The sequence below is a fragment of the Lissotriton helveticus genome, chromosome 7, assembly GCF_964261635.1.
Source record: "Lissotriton helveticus chromosome 7, aLisHel1.1, whole genome shotgun sequence".
Classification (NCBI taxonomy): domain Eukaryota; kingdom Metazoa; phylum Chordata; class Amphibia; order Caudata; family Salamandridae; genus Lissotriton; species Lissotriton helveticus.
Window position 1 is genome coordinate 1623074879 of NC_136068.1, and position 8656 is coordinate 1623083534.

Consider the following 8656-nt stretch of genomic DNA (forward strand, 5'->3'; position numbering starts at 1 on the left):
CACCAGAACGGGCCAGCCGCTCAAACGGGGTGAAGGCCCGGGTGGCCCCCGGGTACACCGCATCCGATAAGGCCCAATGACGCAGTTGGAGAAACTGCAGTTCGGCCTCTGGGGGAAGATGGAACTCGTCCCGACAATGGGCAAAGGACTTAAAGGAGCCTCCATCAAAGTCCTCCCGCGTCCATCTGCAAAAGGCGGTAGTGCGGTTGGCCGGTGGAAACCATGGGTTATCCTCTATGGGGGTGTGTGGCGAGGGGAAAGTCGTCAGGCCTCTCCGTACTGCCACCTTGTCCCACACGTTCAGAACCGTCTTCGTGGGGGCCGCCAAATAAGCACTAGGGGACCGTCCCGCCCTATGGATCCAGGCCAAGTTCCAGATGGTGCGACCTGTGACCGCCCGATCCAGATGTAGCCACCCCTTCTCACTCCGCCTAATACCCCACTCAATCACAAACCGCAAATGAGCGGCCCAATAATAGTCCACCAGATTTGGGCATCCCCGTCCTCCGTGATCTCGCGGGGCCATAAGGAGTGCCTGAGAGAAGCGAGGTCTCTTGCCCCCCCAAATGAATTTAGTACAGTCCCTTTGCAAGGCTCTAATCTTCGACAGAGGGATAGGCTTAGGAAGGCATTGAAATAGGTAGAGTAGTTTGGGTAGTATAGACATTTTGATTGCATTCAATCTACCCAGCCAAGAGGGGATAAGAGGCTTCCACCGCTGCAAATCATTGAGGACAGATTTGCGACATTCTGCCCAGTTGAGTGCCGACCAACCCTCCAAAGAGGGAGTCAGGGAGAGACCGAGGTACCGGATATGTTGGTCCGTCCATCGATAGGGGCACAATCGCTCAAGGAGAGGAATATCGGCCTGAGGGATCGTAAGGTTGAGTACCCACGACTTATCGTGATTAATTTTCAAGCCGGAGGCGCCTTCAAAGGAGCAGAGCACTGCGTGGAGCGCCGGTAAGGACTGTCGGGGCTCCGTGAGAGTGAGGATGAGGTCGTCCGCATATAATGCCACCTTATGGACTTGCCCACCCATCCGAATGCCGCGAATGTCCGGGTTTCGCCTGATCAAGTCCACCAGAGGCTCAACCGCCAGGGCGAACAGCAGGGGCGAGAGGGGGCAGCCCTGCCTCGTCCCTCTGCCAATGGCGAACGGTTCCGTCAACCTCCCATTCACCCTGACCCGTGCCCGCGGCGCAACATAAGGTGCCATGATCCTGGCAATCATCTTGGGACCAAGCCCCATCTTACAGAGGACCGCCTGGAGGAACACCCAGTCCACGCGATCAAACGCTTTCTCAGCGTCCAATGACAGGAGGCACGCCGGAATGTGCCAGCGGTGCACTTTCCCCACCAAGTGTGCTAATCTCCGCACATTATTGGCCCCTTGGCGGCCCCGAACGAAGCCCACTTGATCAGGGTCAACAAGGTCCGGCATGTGGGGATCAAGTCTTCTAGCCAGCACCTTCGTATAAATTTTAAAATCAGTATTGAGCAGCGCAATAGGGCGATACGACGAGCAGAGCGCTGGATCCTTCCCAGGCTTAGGAACTAGAGCTATTTCCGCCATCCCCATGTCCGGGGAAGGACCCTGGCCATCATCGAAGGAGGCAAAGAGTCTGAGAAGATAAGGACTCAGTTGCCCCTGGAAAAGGCGGTAAAAGGAGAGCGGCAAGCCGTCAGGGCCCGGCGTCTTCCCCAAGTTCAGATCTTTGATGGCCTCAGTCACCTCATCAAGCGAGAGTGGCTCTTCTAACCGTTCCGCCGCTTCGGAATGTAGGCGCGTCCCGCCATAATGCTCCAGAACCTCCTCCGACTGGGCAGGGGCCGGTGGAGCCGCCGCGTACAAGGAGGCGTAATAGTCCCGAAACGCCTCCATTTTAGCCTCCGCCGCCGTCGCCCGAGACCCGTCTGGGAGCATCACGTTCGCAATGTGGGATCTGGCCGCCTTGACCCTCAGTCGTCTCGCCAAAAGTTTCCTCACTTTATCCCCTCCGTCAAAGTGCAAGCGCTTCAGTGCCAAGAGAGATGTCTCCGCCCGGTTCGCTCGTAGCATGCGCAACTGACCCCGCAGATTAGCCAGGTGCCTCCGCGTCCTTAGCGTGGACTCCGCCTGATTCTGCGCCTCCGCCGCCCGCAGGTCCGTTACCAGGCCTTCCTCCACCGCCCTCTTCTCCCGTGCCCGCGCAATCGCAAGGGAGGTGATATGGCCCCGTATTGTAGCCTTAAAGGCGTCCCACACCACTGGGAACGGCGTTTCCGGCAGATCGTTGAACTCAAAGTAGGAGGTAATGGCCATGCGGATGTCGTCAACCGACGCTGCATCTCTGAGGAGGTGCGGGGGCAGATGCCATTTCCGTTCCCTAGGAGGGCCGCTCCGTGGATCTCTAAGAAGCAGCTCCACATGCGCATGGTCCGAGATGGATATGTCCGACATCTCAGCATCCACCACATCACAAAGCAGATCGTGAGATATGAACACATGATCAATGCGGGAATAAGAGCGGTGAGCACTAGAATAAAAAGAATATTCCCTTTTTTCGGAGGAGAAGTAGCGCCACGCGTCGAAGAGACCCAAGTCACCTATCTGTTTGCGAAGAGCCGAGGACATCGCCCCTGCTCCATGAAAGGAGCCCGCACTCCGGTCCATCGTAGGGCACCATACCAGGTTAAAGTCGCCCCCGAGAACAATCGAGGGCCCACCCCGGAGGACGTGGTCACGCAAAAGATCCCAAAGGAAGCGATCCTGTGCCAGGTTGGGCGCATACACATTGCACAGCGTAAGACGGCGAGAACCCACCTCGACCGACACCTTGAGGAAACGGCCATCACCACCCCGGAAGAGCTTGTCAGTACCCCGCCTGATGCCAGCTTTGCACAAAATTGCCACCCCTGCCGTTTTCGTGTCCGCAGCCGCCCAGTATTGGAGGGGGTATCTAGGATGCGCCATGCGCCCTGTATCAGCCTGGAGAAGGTGGGTCTCCTGTATGAAAATGATGTCCGGGTCATGTCGCAGGAAATAGTGCCAGAGCTGTTGGCGCTTATTAGGTGAATTAAGGCCCTTAACATTGAGTGATAAAATCTTAAGGGGTTTGGTCACATCACTCGTCATCGTAGGGATCCCTGAAATAGGTACGCAAAGCTACGCGCAGCAGAGCACCCACTGGCCAAATGCCCCACCCAGAGGGCCCACCCACTCCAAATACACTTGCACGAACATTGATGATGTTGATGATTTAATGGAAATGTTGGGGTAGATACATCTCATCTGCATGAGAATCAGCAGATGTTTTCCTCCTATCAAACTGAACCGTATAGCACATTTTATGTGGCAAACATCACTTGTGTTCAATATGTTTTTGAACTGATTTTTAAACTTGCAATTAATGTTATGCTTTTCACTTTACAGGAGGAAAGGAAGGGACCTACTGCCGAAAGGAGAAGCTGTAGAGGTCACCTACCCTTTTCTTCATTATCATGGTATAGAGCACTGCCTAAGATAAGACTATGTTTCACTTTTTTAGATATTTTTTGATATTATTTGTGTAAGACGTAAGAATATTTTCACTCAAATTTTGTAGTCTAAACACTATAGGGTTAGAGGGGAATGGGGGTTCAGGGGCTTGTCACTAAAAAACACCATATTTCGCATATAGCAACTAGACAACATTAGGGCATAAGAGACAAATAGTCTACTATATCGGGTCTTGTGAATTAACAGCCACTTGGCGAATAAATCCAACATATAACTACGAGATCCGGGGATGACAGCATCTCCACACATGAAATGTAGCCCATTACAATTGGCCACCTGGCGTTAGAGCAACAGGAAGATGTATTAAGCATGTGTGCTCTTCTAATATGGCCACCATGGTAACTACCTAATTTTATATAATCGGCTTACCATCTTAGCACTGGGATCCGCCTGAACACATGAGTTTCAGGACACACTTCAGCCACTTGGCAAAAGGATAGCGTAAGGTATAGAGGCATGGGGAAATTCTTCCCTTTAAACTAAAATTTGATGACCGTCAACAGAGGTATAAATTTGAGACAAATACTCAACAGTATTGATATATGAGGCTGACTCAGGGACATTGTATATACTCTACAGACCCTTGAGAGCTGATTATAGGCTATTTTCTGGTATTGTATCACATCTGTTACAATTACAACGCAGTAATCAATGCCATGTATGTAAGATTACACATTACAAATTGGATGCCAAAGAAACTACGCTACTAATAGGATCTAGCAAAAAGTTTGTCTTTTGTCTATGTTGATTATGGCTGTAAATGGAGTGGTTCGGCAAGCTACCCAGTGTGTGAACAAGGGGACTGTGTTCCTCTATAAGTCCGGTGGGCTTCGCCGGTGCACGCTCCAACTACCACGAACTGATTGAGGGCAGAAGAAGCACTGCCTTGAAAAAAATAAATATATATATATATATATATTTATATATATTTATAGGGAGCACCATTCACCCAGTGCACATACGCATACTGCAACAACTGAGGGCTATAACCAATGATGACCAGGCTTATCCTGTAGCGCGGCATATCAATTTATGTCATGCAGGTAAAGCCCAAGACCTCACATACTTTGTCATTGACAATGTACCAGAAAATCCTAGAGGAGGAGATAGGCAACTGGCCCTAAGAAGACTAGAGTCGAGGTACATTATTCTGCTCAACTCCAAGATCACACACAGGATGAATGTTGATGAAGCCCTCAATGTCCATTTGTAAATACTTATCACATAGTTTCCCTCAAGCACTTATCCAGTCCTCTCAGCATTCGAGTTTCTTCTTATTTTTATTTAATATGATTTCTCCACATTAACAATGTCCCCTAATTTACAACATTACACCATCCATTGGGAATTAGGCCCGCAGTATTTCTTACACACATTGTATACGTGTATACGGTCCAGTGAATTTATGCCCACTAGGGCATAACTCACAACATCCATAGCACCCTCCAGTACGCTACATTGGCCCCACTAGGTATCCTTAAGTCTAATGACTGCCTCATTTGCAATACAGATGAGGGAGTGACATTGCGAGTCTTTCTCCCTGTAGACATTACACAATGTGGCCAGGAGTCACACAACCGATACGCAGTTAGACACTAGTATGGTACTATACACAATAGGATTGTCTAACTAAGAGCTGGGACACAGGCACACCGTGTAATTTAACGAACGCAATGACTGGACACAGGTCCACGGATGGTAGATAGTATCATTGTCAGTGGGGGCCAAGTAACAAAATAGAGAGAACACAATGCTATGGGAACACAGGCCTAGTGCAACAGTGCTTCAACTAAGTAGCGCGTAAAGTGGGGTATTTCAAATTTTTCATTTTGATTTAAACTACAATTCTGAGTGCCATGATTCAACTCAATTGTGTAATTATTATTTTACATTTTTTACGTTTATTTTGTTTTCTTAAGTTTGAAACTGCAATGTCATTAACCCCTTTGATGCTTGTGACGGAACGGTTCCGTCACGAGCGCCGGTTAGGCTGTGCTTATGACGGAACCGTTCCGTCACGGCCACGCCCGTTTCTTAGAACCTTCAGCACAGCGCGATAGTTCGCGCCGCGCTGAAGGGGTTAAGTACAGCCAGATAAAAAATTTCAATGTCTATGGTTGACTTTCTGGTTGCCTGGGCAACCAAGGGAGAATCTACTTATATATATGTAGAAGCATTTAAACAGTGCTCGAAATGCAGTGACCAAAACGGTTGTACTGCCGAAACGCGTCTGACCTTGTAAATCTGGAATAAAAAGCTTCCTGTGTGATCAAGAATCACGGAGTCGGTGCCTGTTTTGTGTACGCTGTCAGGATGGAAATGTATATACATATATATATATGAACAAAGTAGAAGGAGCTACTGAAACGTGTTGGTTGAAGTCTGTGCTGAATATGAAATAAACGTGTCTGAAAAGAAAGTGGCTGGAGTTGTGGCTGATTCGTTTTTTTCGCAAAAAAAACGTTGTCGAAATTGGAAGCGGCAGGGTTCAACCGCAAGAGCCACGCACCCACTGCGAAGCGCCGTACGGGGGGGAAAAGGAACCACCAAGTTGAAAAAAAAAATATATATATATATATATCCAAAACAATCTTCCACGCTGCTTCTGCGACGCAAGCCAGGCCACACCAGCAATTCTCTTCAAGTTGCTTTTATTACAAAGATTTTTTCAGGCATAACGCGTTTCGAGTCCCATGACTCTTTGTCAAATGCCGATTGCTTTTGCAACAGTGGGCTCGTTCCAGATTTAAAAAAACGTAACTTCCTAAACACTGAAAAAGGACCAAGTCCAAAATTCTGCCAGATTTAAGGGGACAGTTGAGTCATTACTCTTCAACGGTTTTCAGCAATTATAATTCATCCCAAGAGCAGAGGTGTGTTCAAGTGATTGTTTTTAGATTAATAGTAACCCCTAAATTGTTTGTTTTCAAAGTTTCCTCTGCTGTCATGTCTCGTTGGTATCTCATTCAATTGTATAGGACAACAGTTCCCAGAGTGCCCTTTACCTGTCCTCCGTCTCTTTTTCTGGATTTCAGTGTCGATGATGGCAAAACCCCACTTTTCACAGCGTGTGCCGAGTGCGAGTCACACATTTACAGGGAAAGTTCCAAATCTCGGCCACAGTGTGCAGGTACGGTTCTACGACCACTGATGCAGCTTTCATCTTTTCTAAAACATAGAATTTGCCATGCTTCGGACAGTTCCTCCGCATACCCTAACTGCTGCCAAATTCCATTCCCCTATTCGAGGCGGGCCTCACTCGGTGGCCTCTTCCATCAAATTCGTCTCCTGTAATTATCGCAGCCGGGGGGCACCCTTTAAATAAGCTCCACGCTTCCGTCACTTTGATCTGACATTAGGGCACCTCTCCCTCACGGATCGTGGGCCCAGTCCTGAAGTGTGTCAGACACTTCTATGAAATCCAAAACAATCTCCCACGCTGCTTCTGCGACGCAAGCCAGGCCACACCAGCAATTCTCTTCAAGTTGCTTATATTACAAAGATTTTTTTAGGCATAACGCGTTTCGAGTCCCATGACTCTTTGTCAAATGCCGATTGCTTTTGCAACAGTGGGTTCGTTCCAAATTTAAAAATCGTAACTTCCTTAACACTGAAAAAGGACCAAGTCCAAAATTCTGCCAGATTTAAGGGGACAGTTGAGTCATCACTCTTCAACGGTTTTCAGCAATTATAATTCATCCCAACAGCAGAGGTGTGTTCAAGTGATTGTTTTTAGGTTAATAGTAACCCCTAAATTGTTCGTTTTCAAAGTTTCCTCTGGTGTCATGTCTCGTTGGTATCTCATTCAATTGTATGGGACAACAGTTCCCAGAGTGTACTTTACCTGTCCTCCGTCTCTTTTTCTGGATTTCAGTGTCGATGATATACATATATATATATATATATATATATATATATATATATATATATATATATATATATATATATATATATATATATATATATATATATATATATATATATATATATATATATATATATATATATATATATATATATATACATATATATATCTATTACCTACTGGCGGTCGCCAGTAGGTATATATAGTTAGGATTTTTTCTCTATGGGATTTTTGAAAATTCTATGTCTAATAACTTTGGCGTTTGTGGACGGAATTGGCTGAAATGTTCAGGAAAATGGAACATTTTGTCTCTGAGCAGCCGCTGAAAATTTGGGGGGGTTTCGTCAAGGGGGGGCCGAGAAAAAAGGGGGGTCCCAAAACGTGTTTTTCCCATGTTAATTTCCATAGGGCGGTTGGCCTCACTTTTAGTTCGAACGGCTGAATGGATTTGCACGAAACTTGGCAAAATTGTAGGGACTGGTAGCCCGATGTGCCTTTGCTAGGTCTCAATATATGTGCTCCAGTGGATTTTGATAAATTAACGTTCAAAAAAATATATATATCTGTAACAGCGCTCCGGGTAGCGCTCCGGTTCGCGTACTTGACGCGTAACGGAACTTCGCGAAGCGAAGCTGATTGGCTCTCCGGTGTCTGTCAACATTCTAAACAGTCCGGAGCGGCCGCCATCTTGTCTCTCGGTAGGATCGAGAGACAAGAGGAGGCCAAAACAAAGGGGGAAATTACCATAAGGGGGCATAGTAGATCCTCCCTGACCCCCTAGGTTTGATGTGGAGGCTTTAAAAGGGCCCCGTGGGGCAAAAAAAAAAAAACGAATTGTTTTTTCTGCGTGGGGAGCGCCCGGTACGCTTTTGTGCAATGGGCGGTGGTGATCTAAATGATGAGGGGGGGGCAGCGTTCAAAGCACATCAGCGTGCATAAATACGAAAATGTTTTTATCTACCACGTACTTGACTTATCTCTCTGAGATGCAGTCCCTTGTGTTTCGGCAATGGTAGTCTGTTCATTACATAGATCGCCCGAGGGCGGTAGTACAGACCGCGCGTAGGAAAGGGTCAAAAGCCAGGGGTATAGGAGTATGTAACAAGCGAGCCATTTAATTGAAAAAACTAAACGTGACAAACGGTTGCAGGATCAGTGAAGGTTGATTTTTTAATTGAAAGTATAACAGGATCAGTTACAATAAAATCGTCCATACGCATACCATGGGCGAGTATCATGGGTAACATTAC